At 40.0% G+C, this 9,043-nt stretch overlaps 1 long non-coding RNA gene across 1 annotated transcript; it reads right to left on the reverse strand.

Annotated features, from left to right (window-relative positions):
• Positions 1-3,602: 3,602 nt before the first annotated feature.
• On the reverse strand, positions 3,603-7,818 carry LOC130257387 (uncharacterized). Its single transcript, XR_008841317.1, has 3 exons — positions 7,729-7,818; positions 5,115-5,187; positions 3,603-3,655 (listed from the first exon to the last, which is right to left on the reverse strand). It is a non-coding gene; the product is annotated as an uncharacterized LOC130257387 (long non-coding RNA).
• Between the last annotated feature and the right edge of the window lie 1,225 nt (positions 7,819-9,043).

The following is a 9,043-nucleotide window of genomic DNA, read 5'->3' on the forward strand; positions in this document are numbered from 1 at the left end:
CTTGATTCAAGACTCAGGGCATCTTCTGAGCCATTAAAGCCCATCTTTGCTTATTTAAAAGGGATGATGCTGTTTAGTTTTCAGAAAAACTTTTGTGGCTAATACACACTTGAAAATGCAAAACTGAGCCAGTGATTAGAGAATTTGTTAAAGAAAACCACAGAAAAATCATTACAACAACTTTGACATTTTTGGTTAATGATATCTACATTAATGAGTTAATTGCCAATGCATCACATTTTATGCCACAATCAAATATTAATGTTATCAATGTTATAATAATAGCATCTATTGATATAATTGAAGCTTGCTTTCCAATAGGTGTCACCATGAATAATACCATTGCAGTATTAAAATCAATAATAAGAATATTAGGAGGGCATTATAAAATGTCAATACAATGAAAACCACTTAAATGAATGCTTGATATAAAACAAACTGACTAAATATACTGAGCTATAATTTAAAAGAATAAATTCATAGCCCTGTGTATAACAATTTGGACATTGCAACTCTACCATTCTTAAAAGCAGCAGACTGGAACTAATAATCAAAAAAGTTATGAAGGAATTATCATGCATTCAATGAGGAAATATTCCAGGAGTATATGATATGTCTGAGGAAGGTATAAATATTGTAAGTGGTTTGATGTTTAACACAAAGCCTTTGTGCTCACGTGTCCAAAATCTGCTTGCAGATCTCAGTCTCCCTTTGAGGTCAGCTCTAGCCAGGCACAGCTGAGGCTTGGCAGGACATGAGCACTGTGTATGAAGAAATCAAGTGCCCAGCCCTGGGAGAGGACTGGAAAGACAAAATTCCAGTTTTCCAACATGAAACATCTTGTCAATCTGTGGCCATTGCTTTTCCATTTTAAAGGCAGCAAATTGGCACAAAGCTGAGGGTCTGAGGGCAATTCTCTGACAGCACCTGACAACGAGGCAAAAAAAGAAAGGCCACAAGTAGGTTTTGAAAATGTAGCACCTGAATATAGCCAGTTCTGTTTGTGTAGAATAGCAAGCTGAACACATTATTTGGGGGGAAAAAAAGGCACAGTTAAAGCAATTAATTTCCATTCAGTGGACTGAGTGGAGCACCCTCAGTCTGGATTTTGGCATTTATCCTGGCACCCTCAGGAGCCAGGAGGGGGCTGGCAGCCCCCTGCTGTGGGAGCATTTGTCCCTGCTTGGGTTGCAATACAAGATGTGGCCAGGAATGTGTAATCTATCTGTTGAGACCAGGTGGGGCAGTGACCCTGATCTCCTGGCACACATTATCTGCTCATGGACCATCTTTAAACCAGCTGGGCAATCATCTTTACCTTCCCACAGCCCATCCTCCCTCCAGGAGATATCTCCTGTTCATGGCCAGTGAGTCCCAGGGCATGACTGATAAAATTCCATCATCCCACTGGGAGATGCTCCAGCCAGGGGAGGAGCCAAGCCTTTCCTACCCAGATAAAACTGAGATTTTGGACACCAAGGTACCTTCTTTCCACTGGATTCCAGAGGAAAGCCAGACCTTTGCACATCATCCCTGGAGCTTCAGAGGAAAACTGCACCTTCTCCAGGAGCACTGCTCCAGCTGAACCACATCTGCCCCTGCAGGAGGATGCAGCCACCATTGAATGGGACTGTGCCAACACCCTGACTGACTGACGGGTGTCAGCTTGGATTCTGACTCTGGCAGGGTTGGGATTGTTCTGTGTAATACTGCATTTCTATTTTAATATTCCTAGTAAAGGACTGTTATTCCTAATTCCCATATCTTTGCCTGAGAGCCCCTTAATTTCACAATTATAATAATAATTTGGAGGGAGAGGGTTTACATTCTCCATTTCAAAGAGAAGCCTTTATTGGCAGACACCTGTCCTTAAACCAGGACAGGGGGGAATAAAGGTGAAACCTCCCAGTTACCAGCTCTGGCTGACTCCATCCCTGACTTCATGGCAGGGATCACTCCCCACCAACAGGGTTTGCTGCTGGACATGCAATTCATCTGAAAGTTTACCTGGGAACTCCATAAATCAGAATTGTTAATCTGAACACTTTTATTACCAGAGCTGTCTTCAGCTATATCTGCCAAAAATGTTTTGATACAGCTCAGACTTATTTGCCCAAAAACATTTGACATTTACTTCATTACTTGGTGGACTGCATTCCCTTTAAATAAATTTTCCAGTGATCTGGACTTTCACCATGAAAATCTGTACAGTGAGCTCCTAGTTTATTATACCTACTTGAAAAGGGTAATTTAATAAGGCATCAGTACAAATACTTAATTGTGCAATGGCTATTGACAATGCCTTTAAACAGTTGCATATTTGCCAGATTTAGCTAATGGAAGTAGAATTGCCACTTAATGTCTCAGTTTGCACTGGCTGAAAATAAATTGTATCTGACATTCCTTTGGCTTTTAAAGGACATATTTGGATATTTACAGTCAGATTGATCTTTTGTTGCATTTATGTTTCTTGTGTGAAAAAGTATGAAGTAATTTAGATGGAGATACTTATTTACACATACAGTATTTGTAATAGCTTCACTCAGTCTGATGTTTCACAGACTTGAGATATTGATATCAAGGAGAATTGATGGAAAAATAACTTGACAAAATCTATTTTCTCAAAAATGTGTGGATTTGTCAAAGGTGAAATTTGCAGCAGCAGGCTACCTTTAATGACATTTCCATTCATAAGAAGTTTTAAAAAAATAAATTTAAAATAGTTCATACAGAATTTTTCATCATTTCCTACAAACTTTGTTTTATTATTTTTCCTTTTGAAATTTAATTTACAACAAAATTAAATCAAAGAAAAATTCTAAAAGCAAAATGGTGGCACTTTGAACATATGAGAACAAACTATTCTGTTGACATAAGGTGAATTTTTTAATTTTTTTCTTAAGTTTTTGGTTCAATAAACTTTTACGGTGTTTCATTCTGATTTAGGATGCAAATGAGGTCTGCAATACTGAAAATGGAAAAAAATCATATTGAGTTCTAGTGCAGATACATTTAGTTCATTTTATATTCTCTGTTAGAAATGTAATTACTTGTCTCTGTACTTCCCTTTTCCTCATACCTCATTTAAGAAGGAATTTTTTTTTTTAATGAAGCAACTTATCATCACATTAAGAGGCTCAGGAACAATTGAATTACAAGTATTGTAATACTGCAATTTTTTTCAACTGTAATGAATGTAATGTCAAGTGTGGATCTGCTTTATTCTGATGAAACAATTTTTTTGCATTTGTTTTATGTAAATGTTAAGGTTTGTCTGTAGGTTGATATGTAAAGAAGTTTCCACTTTGAATTTCTAAATTGTTAACACATAGCAAAAAAACATTTAAATACCTGAATACTTGTGAATGACTTGAAATCAGCTCTTGAATTTTCCATTTTCCTGAATCCAGGGAAATCCAGCCAGGCTTTGTTGCCTGGACCAATTGCACCACACATAAACAATCCATACTGATAAATTCCCATTTTTTGGTCCTCAATGTTTATTCAGAGACCTATGGGCAGGCAGAAACACAGGAATTCATTGCTCTGAGCTTCCTCCCCTGCTTGGAAATGGTCTCCAGCAGCTGCCAGCTCTGATCCTGGGCAAATGGTGGCAGAAGTTCTGTCAATGTGCAGGGCTGGAGCCATTAAATGCCTTTAAGGGAAAAATAAAACTTCAAATTAAACATGGGGATTTTATGAATAGTCATTGTATGGAATGTATTCTAATGCTGTAGTGATATGTTTGAATTACTCAGTGACTTATAACTAAGCTCCATTGGCTCTGAAAATATTAATTATTAGACCAAATAGAAGTGCCTCAATTAAAATAAATGTATTAAGTTGAGGATTAATCCATGAGATTGATGCTGTGTGCTTTGTACCAGCCAGTCTTTTTCATTGTTTTTTTTTTTTTAATTCAACAATAAATTTTGATACCTGTAACAAGTCTATTCTGTCTGAATCCTCAGGCAGTTGTTATTGAGGAATTGAAGAGTGAGGGGATTTTTTTTCCCTGTACTTTTGGTGGGTTAGTTTTGCTTATGCTTATTCTCTGATAGAAATAACTATTGGAATAGAGAAATAGCAGCAGGAAAATTAATACCTGGATTCTCATCTTTCAAGGCTTCTTTTGTGGCATAGAGAGGAACTGCCTTTCCATTTCATAAGAGGATTTCCTTTTGTACCTTCTCTGGCTTGGGCAGCAACATTCAGGCTCTGTGAATTCAGCAGCTCACTGCTCTCTTGATTCCAAAAGGGGGTTAAGAATTGCTGTAGTTTCCCTCCCTTTGCACTGTTTTCCCTAACTCATTTTATTCCTACTCCTACTCCTATTCCTCATTTTATTCTTCTTCAGCATACCTGGTTGGTTGCATGTCAGTTGATTATCCCAGAGAGGAGTTTTGTATTTCTGGGCATTTCTCTGGGCCCATACTGAGCTGTGCTCTCTCTTTCTGCACACTTCACAATGACCACAGAGAGAAAATTCATTGTCTTTGTGATTGCTCTGTGCTGGACCATTCCTTAACTCCTTCTGTTCTTGAAATGCAGACATTATATGCTGATAAGGAATTATGGTTAGTTTAGAAAGTATCAAATCTTTCCCCTGAAGAAGATCACTGCCTATAGTGAGTCATGCACCAGTGTAAGGAGAGGGGCAGAACACAAAATGACAGCACCAATATGAAAATAGGGTAAGGTAGGTTATGAAAATAGGATAAAGGACACAGCAAGAGAGAAACTAGATCATGACCCTGGAGTCCAGCAGGATTTCTCTCTCTGTCCTCAGTGCTGTAAGGACAGCTCAGCCCCAATGTTGCAATGGCACAAACTGCCACCTGAGCTACAGGGTCTCATATTTGCAGTTTGCTCTCAGCTGATTTAGATTTGCCAAAGTTCATTATTTCAACATTAGGCAGCACTGGAAAATTCCACTCACTTCTGGAGAGAGATTTGCAGATAACCATAGTGAAAAGAAGCCACTGTCTCTGGATTGTCTATGAAAAGTGCACACAGGATCTCCTGTGTAGAATCAGCTATTTGTGTGTGTGTACACATCGTTATTTTGGTGTTTTTCCAGCAGTGAAGCAGATACTCCAGACTCTCAGACATACCCCTATTTCTGTTCCATAGCTGCTGCCAGGTCATTGGGAAAGTTTTTCTGTTGAGATATGGGGCACCCAAGCTCTGTAAGGGAAAACTATTTCATGCTTCTGCAGAGAACAAATCTGTAACCAAACTTTCATTCAGAAGCTTGTAAATGTCCACAGGGAAGATAACAATTTTCTCTTCTTGCCACTGTTTTGTGAAAAAAAAAAAAAAAAAAAAAAAAAAAAAAGAAAAAAAGAAGAAGAAAAAAAAAAAACACCAAAACTAATAATAGAGAAAAAAAAACCCTTACAACAAGGAGTAATAAAAAGGTAATCCATAGTCTGGGGCCATGTGTAAATACAGTAAACATGAAGAATTTATTAAGTTTTTCTTATTCCAGGTGGGGATTGTTAAAGGCAGGCTTACTTCCCCTGAACTGTTCAAAATTAACTTTCTTGGAGTACAAAGTTTCCATAAATGTCTTAAAAGTCAGCCTCAAGCTGGATTGTCTGAAAAAGTGATAGCAGGAGCAATAGAAGCACAGTGCAAATTGGGAGGAGGTCAGCTTGGGGGGAAGCTCTGTGCCTGGCAGGCTCCAGGAAGGGAAGGCTGGTCCTGCCCCCAGCCCATCCCTGAGGGATTTACCCCTGCCAACAACACAGGAAGGCACGTTAGGGAAAGTCAAACCAATATCTCCAAAATAGCCCTCAGAAAGGAAATAAAATGTAGAGAGGGTCCAACACAAAGGAGCTGGAACAGCAGCACCCTGGGCTGGCTCAGTTCAGGCATTTTCTGCCTCTTCAGTGCCACTGTGTGAGTCATGAGCCAGGTCTGGTTCCCTCCACGAGCTGCCCCTACATCCCTAAACCTCTCAACACCCTCAACACCCTCAACATCCTCCAAACAGGGACAGAAAACCTCTGCTGGCTGCTGGGACCTGGCTGGGCTGTGTGTCCAGCACCTCACCCTGCTGCCTGTGCTCTCTGTTAGGATTGCAGCCTGCTTGGGACAGACTTTGCAGTTTGTTTTTTTACAGGCTGTAAAAACAGGTCTAATTTTAGGGTTTCCACATAATGGTATCATTATGCACTCCACAGTAAGTCCAGTGCCTCATAATTAATTAAAACTACTCAGGTAGGAAGGTCAAGGCAAAAAATCCCTTCCTGTTGGTTTGAAGCACTTTTTCCATTTGCTTGTTAATATTCTAACTGATGTTGAATTGTTGTGGCCAAGACCTCTTCCAGTTTGGCATTTTAGATCACAGTGATTTCATAAGGAGAGGGCCTGATTCTGACAATTTTAAGCATTTGCTCAGTCTCAGCTAATCAAACTCTCCCTATGGAGGACCCTTAGCCTGCCCATGCAAATGAATCCTTCTCTCTTCCCATCATGTTCAGTGAAACCTGCTATTCTGATTCTTGCTACTAATGAAATTCCTGTTAGGTTGTCCTTTATAGTTGAAATAAACTTTATGTTTTATTGAGGAAATCAGAAGAAAAACATTTGAAAGCTCACATCTTTCTAAGCAATCAAAAACCTGAAAAACTGTGGTTGTTTATTTCCCAATATGATGTGAGTCTATTTATAACTGAGATATGAATAATCTTCATTTTAACACTATATCAAATTTTTTACTCAATGAGATTTCCAGATGTAAGAACCCCTCAACTACAGGTCAGTGGCAAGAACCAGTATTTTTTTTCTGCAGAAAAAATTAAAATCCTTCTCAAATCTTGTAATGTATTTAAGGCAAACTGTTAAGGTGTATCAGGTGTGCTATGAAAAACTGCACAGAATATCAATATGTAACACCAGGGTGAATCCTCTCTCTTTTGAAATCCTCCACAAAGTCTTACAGCTGCATACTCTGCTCCTCTCGTTGTTAAGAGTCTAACCACAGGAAGGCTTACCAACATCAAGTGAGGTTTTATTTCAGATATCAGCAAAGGGAAATGGCTCTTTGGATTGCACACACCTGATTTTGCAGCAAAGTACCCAGACTTACTCCCTGTATTTTACCTATTTAATTATTTTTATTATTGATAGTGCTGCGTGTGCTAAGAGATCTTGCTGAGTCCAGAGGTTTCCCTGGTAACAAAAATGAGTGTGCACATTTTCCTGCACCTGACGGAGCCCAGCTGTCACTCAGCCCCAGCACACACCTCTGGCTCCTACCTGTAGCACAGACAATGGCTGTGTGTGTGAAAACCTGAAAGATTACACCCTAAATGCCACCCTCACGGGGCAGCTGGGATATTTGTGAATGTTGGATGAGTTCTGGAGTGGCCAGAGGGGAGCAGCCCGGAGCTGAGCCTGGCTGCTGCAGGGTGGCACAGCACACACAGCCTGCCCCAAACCCAGCCCTGGCACGCTGAGCCAGCTCTGCAGCCCAGCTCTGGGGCTCTCTGTGTGCTGCACTGTCTGCAGCCACGCCAGCACAGCTCAGTAAAATCAATGGAAGCGTTTCCATTGTGTTTCCATCCCTGGGTTTGGACTGTGTTTGCCCTGTGCCACGAACGACAGCGGTAACAGCACGGATCTGTCCCTGCACCTTTCACAGGATGTGGCAGAAAGTGCCCAGTACCATGGAACACACAAAAATGTAGTGACTGAAATAAAACAGAGTCCTACACTCACCCTACACCTGGTGTGCTGCAGAGGAGGCAATGGTCACTCAGTGGATTCCCCTGTTCTTCTCACAAATTTAGTGGCAGAACTCGGTTCCTGGTTACAGACTGCTGAAAAGGAAATTGCTACTCAAAGCCAAACTCTGACCTCGCTTGCTGGATTGTAAATGCACAGTGAACTCTCTGGTGAAGTAATCTGTGTTTGGAACAGGGTACATGAGAGAGAATTAGGAACTATATTATAAAATTCAGCACTAGGGGTACTTTGTGAGATAATGCATCAGGCCATTACAACATGAGTGGATACCTTGGTACGTTATCCTAAGAAAAGTCTATTTTTGATCCACTTTAAGATTGTTTGTGGTGTTATGTCTTCATTCTAGATTCTGGCATTGATGATAATAGCATTAACACTGCAGCCCCTCTGATGTGGTGTCAGTTACGCTCCTCACTTTCATGGAGTAACAACACTTTGAAATTTCAAAATACTTGAAGATACTGTAACAGCCAGCGCTGCCAATATAGCATGGAACTGCTACTTCACAATTCAAGTAGTCAGCTATTGACTTGTGGCAATCTATATCTGCATTAAAATGGTGAGTTTTGGATTAATGTGGAGCTGAAAGCCCAACTGAGGCTCTTTGCTGCCAGCCTGTCTCTGTAATTGCAGCATGGATTTCACCAACCACAAAGGGCAAAATGAATGTGATCATCCCCAGCAGTCGATAGCACATTGATTTTTTTCACTCTACGATTCGCACAAATATTGAAGCTCATTTTTTAAGCAAGGAGGATTATTAATCTACATTTCTTTAAAAATAAGTCCAGCTTGAAGAACGGTACCTTGCAGGGCTTATTTAATGTGCAATATGCAAATCAGATAAGCAAAACTTCATTTTATTTCTTTTTTTAACCAAAAAGTGGCATTCCCAGCAGGCTGTGAAACCTCATCCTCACCATTGTGCTGTCATGTGTCGTTTTGTTTGGTTAAGAGATTAAAGAAGGAAATGTTGGCGGGGCTCCTTCTGGTCAATGGTTGGTGTTTTCTTAGTTTGGTTTCATTTTCACTAACCCTGAGGTTGTAAACAGCCTGTGTACAACATCACCTGTGGTTCCTAAGATGAAACAATGATTCAAGGCCGTTTCTTCCCTAAATGGATGCAGTTAATCTGTGGTATAACAAATATACTTTAAGTCAGAGAAAAAAGAATGTTCCTGACAAGTAGCAGTAATGCTTCTGAGAAATGCAGAGTTTCTTTTCATCACTGGCATCACCTGTTTCTGGAATTATGTCTTCAACTGTGTGACTGTGAGAGAGATTCAGT

Source organism: Oenanthe melanoleuca, chromosome 10 (assembly GCF_029582105.1).
Source record: "Oenanthe melanoleuca isolate GR-GAL-2019-014 chromosome 10, OMel1.0, whole genome shotgun sequence".
NCBI lineage: Eukaryota > Metazoa > Chordata > Aves > Passeriformes > Muscicapidae > Oenanthe > Oenanthe melanoleuca.